Raw genomic sequence first — 8,528 nt, 5'->3', positions numbered from 1 at the left:
CTTAGCAGGGCCGGTGTAAGGGTATTTGGCGCCCATAGGTGAACCTTCAGACTTGCGTCCTCCCCTCCATTTAACTTTCACTTTTCACAGGACATATTAGAGGACATGCCCATTAGAATTGGACTTTCCATACAAACACGTTACTTCAGACCGATGATGTTTTGTGCCATGTCGTGTTCTAGTGACCAGGTGGAGAGCCCAAAACGTCTTCCTTGGGTCATTGAGGAACGCATGCTTGTTTTGATCGACTGGCCACAGACACACGGAAGGTCAAGAGGCTGCGGGGGTTGGGGTGAGGTCCTGGCCACAGACATAGGGAGCTGCGGGGGTGGGGGGCAGCGGAGGAGGTCCTTAATGGCAGCAGACACCGGACATTTTGACTGACTTCTGCTGGGGCAAGCTCCATCCCCACCGTCCGCTGCCATCCTCTCTTTCCTCCTCTGCCGCCCTCCTCCTCTCCCATCGCCCTCCTCCTCCTCTGCTGCCCTCCACCTCTCCTGCTGCCCTCCTCCACTCCCGCCGCCCTCCTTCCTCCTCTGCCGCCCTCCTCTCCCATCGCCCTCCCGCTGCCCTCCTCCTCTCCCGGCGTCCTCCTCTCCTGCCACCCTCCTCCTCTGCCGCCCTCCTCCTCTCCCGCCGGCCTTCTTTTCTGCCACCCTCCTCTGCCACCCTTCTCTTCCGCCGACCCTCCTCCTCTCCCATTGCCCTCCCGCCGCCCTCCTCTTCCGTCGCCCTCCTCCTCTCCCATCGCCCTTCCGCTGCCCTCCTCCTCTCCCGCCGCCCTCCTCCTCCTTTCCCGCCCTCCTCCTTTTTTTCCGCCCCATTCCACTTTTCCCGCCCTCCTCCTCCTCCTTTTCTGCCCTCCTCCTTTCCCGCCCTCCTCCTTTCCCTCCCCATCTACTTTTCCCGCCCTCCTCCACTTTTCCTGCCCTCCTCCTCCTTTCCCGCCCTCCTCCACCATTCCTGCCCTCCTCCACCATTCCTGCCCTCCTCCACCTTTCCCGCCCTCCTCTCCTTTTCCGCCCTCCTCCTCCACCTTTCTCGCCCTCCTCCACCTTTGCTGCCCTCCTCCTCCTCCTTTCCCGCCCTCCTCCTCCTCTTTTCCCGCCCTCCTCCTTTCCCACCCTCCTCCTCCTCCTTTCCCGCCCTCCTCCTTTCCCACCCTCCTCCTTTCCCGCCCTCCTCCTTTCCCGCCCTCCTCCTCCTCCTCCTTTCCCGCCCTCCTCCTTTCCCGCCCTACTCCTCCTCCTTTCCCGCCCTCCTCCTTTCCCGCCCTCCTCCTCCTCCTTTCCCGCCCTCCTCCTTTCCCACCCTCCTCCTTTCCCGCCCTCCTCCTCCTCCTTTCCTGCCCTCCTCCTCCTCCTTTCCCGCCCTCCTCCTCCTTTCCCGCCCTCCTCCTTTCCCGCCCTCCTCCTCCTTTCCCGCCCTCCTCCTCCTTTCCCACCCTCCTCCTTTCCCGCCCTCCTCCTCCTCCTTTCCCGCCCTCCTCCTCCTTTCCCGCCCTCCTCCTCCTTTCCCGCCCTCCTCCTCCTCCTTTCCCGCCCTCCTCCTTTCCCGCCCTCCTCCTTTCCCGCCCTCCTCCTCCTCCTCCTTTCCCGCCCTCCTCCTCCTTTCCCGCCCTCCTCCTCCTTTCCCACCCTCCTCCTTTACCGCCCTCCTCCTTTCCCGCCCTCCTTCTCCTTTCCCGCCCTCCTCCTCCTCCTTTCCCGCCCCCCTCCTCCTCTCCCACTGCCCTCCAACTCCTCCGCCGCCATCATCCTTATCTGTTTATGGCCCCCCAAAAATCTTTTCCCACTGGAGGCAATCGGAGGAGTTATAGGGAACAGTTATATGGAGCAATAAGATAAGTTATAGGGTGCTGTGATAAAGATGTTTAGAGTGTGAATGTGTAGGTCGGGTTGAGATGAGACATTTGTTTCCTTCTTCCTCTAAAATAAACACCACCAAAATTTGAGGACATAATTTAATATTAATTTAGTTCACAATATAATATCCATACTGCAGTCTCTCTCTCTCTCTGCAGAATCTACAGTAAACTATATATATATACACATCATATAAATAAATACATACAATTATTATATACACATTTACTAACTGCCACTATTTTGCTCCAAAAATCTGGATTGATGACATCATAAATCCAAGATGGCAGCACCCTAGCTCACTGCCCTCTGATTCTGATTGGTTGATATACAGTAGGTAAACATTGTTGCAATGCATGCTGGTGTCTGTAGTTCTTTTGTGAAGGGTCCCTCTTTAACTTGCAATGCATTCTGGTCCAAGTAGACCCAAGTTGATATCTCTTTTTTTATCTCCTCTACCTCCTTATCTATACCTCTCTATCTCTCCCTCACTGTCACTTCCTCTTTACTCCCTATCACTCTCTACGTATCTCTCTCCCCTATCTCTCTCCCCCTTATCTCTCTCTTTCCCCCCTTATCTCTCTCTCTCTCTCTCTCTCTCTCTCTCTCTCTCTCTCTCGACAGATCCTAGAGTCTGGTTGACATAATGACGCTGATCACCACCGCCTGCTCCTCTGTTCTTGGGTTCACCCGGGCCCTGGAATGAGAATTTACAAGGCATTTATCTAGCAAAGAGGCAGCACTGTGTTGAGATTCCGTCTCCGGTTCCCCTGGATACAGCAGATATGTTCCCTGCTCTTTGCCTACCAGGAGAAGACGGAGCGGTGGGGATGCAGTGCAGCCTCACTGATATTCCCAGTGACATCGATAACATCACATGTACAAGATGGCTGCCTCCTGATATTGAAGGGCCAGTCCCACGTAGGAGCAAAGTGACCTAATGAAAGTGACATATTTAAATGGGTTAAAGGGTCAGCCCCATTTAGAAGTCGGATGACCTAATATGACAGTGATATGGTAGCACCATGACATTATTTTGGTCCCATGTGGGACTTACCCTTAAATGAACCACTTATGACATCAACACTCCAAGATGGCCACTAAGTGGCATGCCAACCTGAAGATGGCAGCTTCTAAATGAAATGCCAAAACCAAGATGGCTGTTAAGTGAAGTGGCATCACAAACCCAAGATGGCCACCCGTGTCTCACCTGTCCCCCACTTCCTGTATGGTGTCGGGGAGTGTGGTGTTATGTAGCTCAGGTAGATAGAGGGCGGCCATCCCGGAAGCGAAGAGGGTCACCCCAAAGACCAGCAGGGGTAGGAAGGGAAGGGAGCCTCCAGCCATTAGCACCAAGGGAGACACAATCCCCCCCCAACTGCGCTAACATAGTGGTGAGGCCCAACCCGGTCTGTCTGCGGGATAAAACAACATGGTGGCATGAAATCAGACATAATGGTTCTAGAGGTGAGAGGCTCTGTGTCCTCTACGCCACTCCCACGTGTTGTTTGTCACATACCTGACCACAGTCGGGAACAGCTCCCCTCCATAAAGATAAAAGCAGTGGTTAGAGGCTGATAGGCATCCCTTGCCCAGAACCACTAGGACTAAACGCAGGGTGGGCATATCTGAGAGAGAAAGAGAGGGTCATATATACATCTATATCTATATAATTTAAAACGTATGTTTGCTGTTCTTATGGGCAATCTGATTGGTCCGTCGGTCTGTCACTCAGTCTCTGGCCAATCAGATTGGTCCGTGGCCCCACCCCCGCACGACTCTCATTGGCTTGCTTGCTTCTGTGGCTTCGCCGGCCACCCTCCTCTTCTCCTCCTCGCCCCGCGGCCTGCCGCCCGGCCACTCTCCTCTTCCCCCCTGTTCTCTGTGTCCCTCTCCCCCGTGTTCTCTGTGTCCCTCTCCCCCATTTCTCTGTGTCCCTCTTCCCCGTGTCCCTCTCCCCCCATGTCCTCTGTGTCCCTCTCCCCCGTGTCCTCTGTGTCCCTCTCCCTCCATGTCCTCTGTGTCCCTCTCCCCCTGTGTCCTCTGTGTCCCTTTCCCCCTGTGTCCTCTGTGTCCCTCTCCCCCGTGTCCTGTGTCCCTCCCCCCGTGTCCTGTAAAGACACAAAAATCACCAGTCGCTCCTGCGAGTGTTTCAGATAAGAGGAGATACTGCAGTATAGTAAATGCAAAATATAGAATGAAATTATATACAACCAGTGCAAGTTTGCAGCTCGACCTTCAGTGGATCTTCCTTATAGATCCTTATATAGTGGCAATGTCCAGAGGTCAGGGAGCGCAGACACCAGGATGAACATATGAGGAGAAAAAACAATAACACAAATGATAGTGCAATCCTGTAGGGTAAAAAAATATTCCAACTGGGAATGGGGACATGCACAGTGGATAGAATCAAAATATAGACAGATAGCCACTGCTATAGTCCTATGGGGTAAGAGGCTGGAATATGATCAGGTATACACATGACACAGTGGTTGAAATCAAGAATGGCCACACAAATGTAGAAAATGATAAAAAAAGGGTTTAGTAAAATGACATCAGGGGGCACACGGATGCAGTGGGAACTTACAATCAAGCCCCAGAAATCAGGCAATGGAAATAGAGCTTAGTCTGTGTCCGTTGTGGGAGAGATAACCTGCATGCGTAGTAACTGCTGCAGGGGGGTCAGGCTGCGCCGGCGCTTCCTCCACTGTCAGCCTCCGCAGGACTTCCGGGTTAGATTCTCTCCACCAGTTTTCGGCACCACGTGACTGCGTCACACTGCGGGCAAAGCAAGCTGCTATAAAACAGGAACCAGAGACTCAACGCAAGTAGACTTCTGCGTTTCGCTAACAGCTTCCTCAGGAGTCTGTGGTGCCTGTTAGTGGCTGGCCTACTTGATATACAGAGGCACAGCCAATCGGGAGTCAAGTGTGATGTCATCCTTCCAATCATCTGCCTGCATCATTTCCACCAATGGTGGTATGGATTGCTCGATTCTGCACCTATCATCCTTCAGAGGGGCGGGACTAATGTCCGTGGGCAACATAAACACTAACAACAATTTTAATTGGTGAAAAAACAGATATGTGTTCCCTTAAACTCTGGGGAACAGGCAGCAATGAAAAGCATTAAAAACCTTTAAAGAACTGGCAGGATTCAAAGACATTTTAAGGGTTAATTCCCACAGCATACTGTAGGCTTAAGTGCCAACTTGAAGGGGAAGTTTAGAACCTATCATGCTCCAAAGGTTAGAGCTTACATACGTCATAATTATGCAGACATAATAATAATTTTAATAAAACACATAAGGAACACACTGCATGAAAAAATGGTCATTAAAAGGCTAGAGGAGTTAAAGGCCAGCAACAGTTAAAAGTTAAACTAGGGGAAAAAAAGTTAAACTAGGGGAAAAAAGGGGGGGGTGGCAGTATGGACAAGGGGCGTGGTGACATAATATCATATATAACTATATACAGTGGACATAATTCAACAAATGAAATAGCCAGAAAATGACAATATATAAAAACATTTCATAAAAAACATGTTCCTATAAAAAAGCAGCAATATCAATATCGATGTTGAGACCATCAGGTTCTAAAGTTTTTAATTTGAAGATCCAATAGCTCTCACGCTGAATTAATCTCTTATCCCTATCCCCTCCTCTCCAATGGGGGTCCACACATTCAATAGCTCTATATGTGAGACCTGCAGGATTACCATTGTGTGCTTGCAAGAAATGTTAGGTCTCTCTTCTAATGTGCTGCCTAACACTGGGTCATCTTTTAGAATATGCCAATATTTGTTGATGATTCCTTTAATTTCTGCAGCCTTCCTATTATAAGGTGTAATAAAAGCTGTTTGGAAACTTGTCTCATTCTGTTGTGTTAATTTTGGTTGCAGAAGAGAGGCACGTTCAATTTCCTTGGTTTTTCGCATTGCTTCCTTTACAGGCTTCCTTTACAGTTGATGTATTGTACTTTCTATCTAAAAACCTTTTTTGTATGATACTCGATTGACTCTGAAAATCTGCTTCCTTGCTGCAGTTACGCTTAATGCGTTTCAACTGTCCAAAAGGTATATTTCGTAACCAGCCTGGATGGTGACAGCTGGATTGTAGGACATAATTGTTGGAATCAACAGGTTTAAAAAAAGTTTTGGTATTCAGTTGGTCATTCTCAATAAAAATCAATAGATCTAAGAACTCGACTTGGACTGGGCTGTACTTGCTAGTAAAGCGAAGATTAAAGGGGTTTACATCTAAGTATTTTAAAAAGCAATTCAAGGATGTCTCATCCCCTCGCCAAATGAAAAAAATGTCATCGATATATCTATGCCAAAGGACCAGGTTCGTGCCAAACGGGTTCTGGGACCAAATGTGATCTAGTTCCCAGACACCCATAAACAAGTTTGCGTAGCTTGGAGCGAACCTGGTCCCCGTGGCAGTCCCACATTTTTGAACATAGAACTCATCTTTAAAAGCGAAATAGTTGTGTTCTAGAATAAAAATTATACTGTCCACTATAAATTCAACTTGGTCTGGCAATAATTCTTGGTCCCCCATTAGGGTTCTCCGTATGGCACCTACACCTTGATTATGATTTATTGAAGTATATAGTGATGTGACATCTGTAGTCACTAAAAAACAACCTTTTTCCCATTTTGTTTTATTAAGGATTTCTAAGACCTGCATGGTGTCTCTTAAAAAAGATCGGATCTTCGTGACGTAATTTATTAAAAAGACATCAATATATTCTGACAGGTTCTCTGTTATAGACCCAATCCTGGAAATTATAGGTCTCCCGGGTGGTTCCTGTAAATTTTTATGAATCTTCGGAAGAAAATAAAACACCGGTATTATTGGTTTTGTAACACTCAGATATAAAAATTCCTTTTCATTCAAAATTTGGTAAATTGAAAGATGATAAGCCTTTTCAGAACAATTTAAGCCCTGCAGACGTACAGCGTTCAAACAACTAATGGAAGATGATAGGATCATCATGAAGCTCGCCGACAAGGGGGGAGGTGTGGTCATAATGGACAAAAGTTATTACATTAAAGAGGCCACAAGGATTTTAAGTGATACAACAACCTATGAGCAACTCACAAGAGACCCTACAAAAAAGTTTCTAGAAGCCCTAGCAACACATCTATTAAAGGGGAAACAAAAAGAAATTTTGAATGAAAAGGAATTTTTATATCTGAGTGTTACAAAACCAATAATACCGGTGTTTTATTTTCTCCCGAAGATTCATAAAAATTTACAGGAACCACCCGGGAGACCTATAATTTCCAGGATTGGGTCTATAACAGAGAACCTGTCAGAATATATTGAGGTCTTTTAAATAAAATACGTCACGAAGATCCGATCTTATTTAAGAGACACCATGCAGGTCTTAGAAATCCTTAATAAAACAAAATGGGAAAAAGGTTGTTTTTTAGTGACTACATATGTCACATCACTATATACCTCAATAAATCATAATCAAGGTGTAGGTGCCATACGGAGAACCCTAATGGGGGACCAAGAATTATTGCCAGACCAAGTTGAATTTATAGTGGACAGTATAATTTTTATTCTAGAACACAACTATTTCGCTTTTAAAGATGAGTTCTATGTTCAAAAATGTGGGACTGCCACGGGGACCAGGTTCGCTCCAAGCTACGCAAACTTGTTTATGGGTGTCTGGGAACTACACTACCGACACACTTTATTGAAGTGTGGTCGGTACCGCAAGCCGGGAAATCTCCCGGCTTGCTAGTGGCCGCCCCTCGGCGTGCCGCGCGTCATAGACGCGCGGTCACACGTCATCGGGAGCGTGCGCCCCCTGCACGCGTGTCCAGGGGCTCCCCGAGGGAGCCCTGGTGTCCCGCGATCGCGGGACAGTGGCAGGGGGTTCCGGGGGACCCGGCGGACCCGGCAGCGGTAGGGAGAGCGCCCCGATCGGAGGGCGCTCTTCCGCTGCTTCGGCGCGCGCCCGTCACACTCGGGCGCGCGCCAGGCTACTGCTGCGGCACAGAACGGGCAAATGCTCGAATAAACTGTGCCGCAGCAGTAGATCACATTTGGTCCCAGAACCCATTTGGCACGAACCTGGTCCTCAGGCATAGATATATCGATGACATTTTTTTCATTTGGCGAGGGGATGAGACATCCTTGAATTGCTTTTTAAAATACTTAGATGTAAACTCCTTTAATCTTCGCTTTACTAGCAAGTACAGCCCAGTCCAAGTCGAGTTCTTAGATCTATTGATTTTTATTGAGAATGACCAACTGAATACCAAAACTTTTTTTAAACCTGTTGATTCCAACAATTATGTCCTACAATCCAGCTGTCGCCATCCAGGCTGGTTACGAAATATACCTTTTGGACAGTTGAAATATACCTTTTGGACAAGTTTCCAAACAGCTTTTATTACACCTTATAATAGGAAGGCTGCAGAAATTAAAGGAATCATCAACAAATATTGGCATATTCTAAAAGATGACCCAGTGTTAGGCAGTACATTAGAAGAGAGACCTAGGATAATTTTCAAAAGAGTTCCCAATTTAAAAAAACAACTAGCACCAAGCGCCTTTAAAACAGAAAAACAAGAGGGGTGGTTAACAAAACCAAAAGGATTTTTTAAATGTATTAATTGTAAGGCTTGCTCGTTTGCTTCAAG

The 8,528-nt window shown here is 47.9% G+C and overlaps 1 long non-coding RNA gene across 1 annotated transcript; it reads right to left on the bottom strand.

The window, feature by feature from the left end:
- Positions 1-2,409: 2,409 nt before the first annotated feature.
- LOC142465704 (uncharacterized) lies at positions 2,410-3,744 on the bottom strand. Its single transcript, XR_012787951.1, has 3 exons — positions 3,385-3,744; positions 2,673-2,802; positions 2,410-2,562 (listed from the first exon to the last, which is right to left on the bottom strand). It is a non-coding gene; the product is annotated as an uncharacterized LOC142465704 (long non-coding RNA).
- Positions 3,745-8,528: the final 4,784 nt, after the last annotated feature.

This window comes from Ascaphus truei, chromosome 14, assembly GCF_040206685.1.
Source record: "Ascaphus truei isolate aAscTru1 chromosome 14, aAscTru1.hap1, whole genome shotgun sequence".
Taxonomy (NCBI): Eukaryota; Metazoa; Chordata; class Amphibia; order Anura; family Ascaphidae; genus Ascaphus; species Ascaphus truei.
This window is presented reverse-complemented; position numbering and strand designations above follow the sequence as displayed.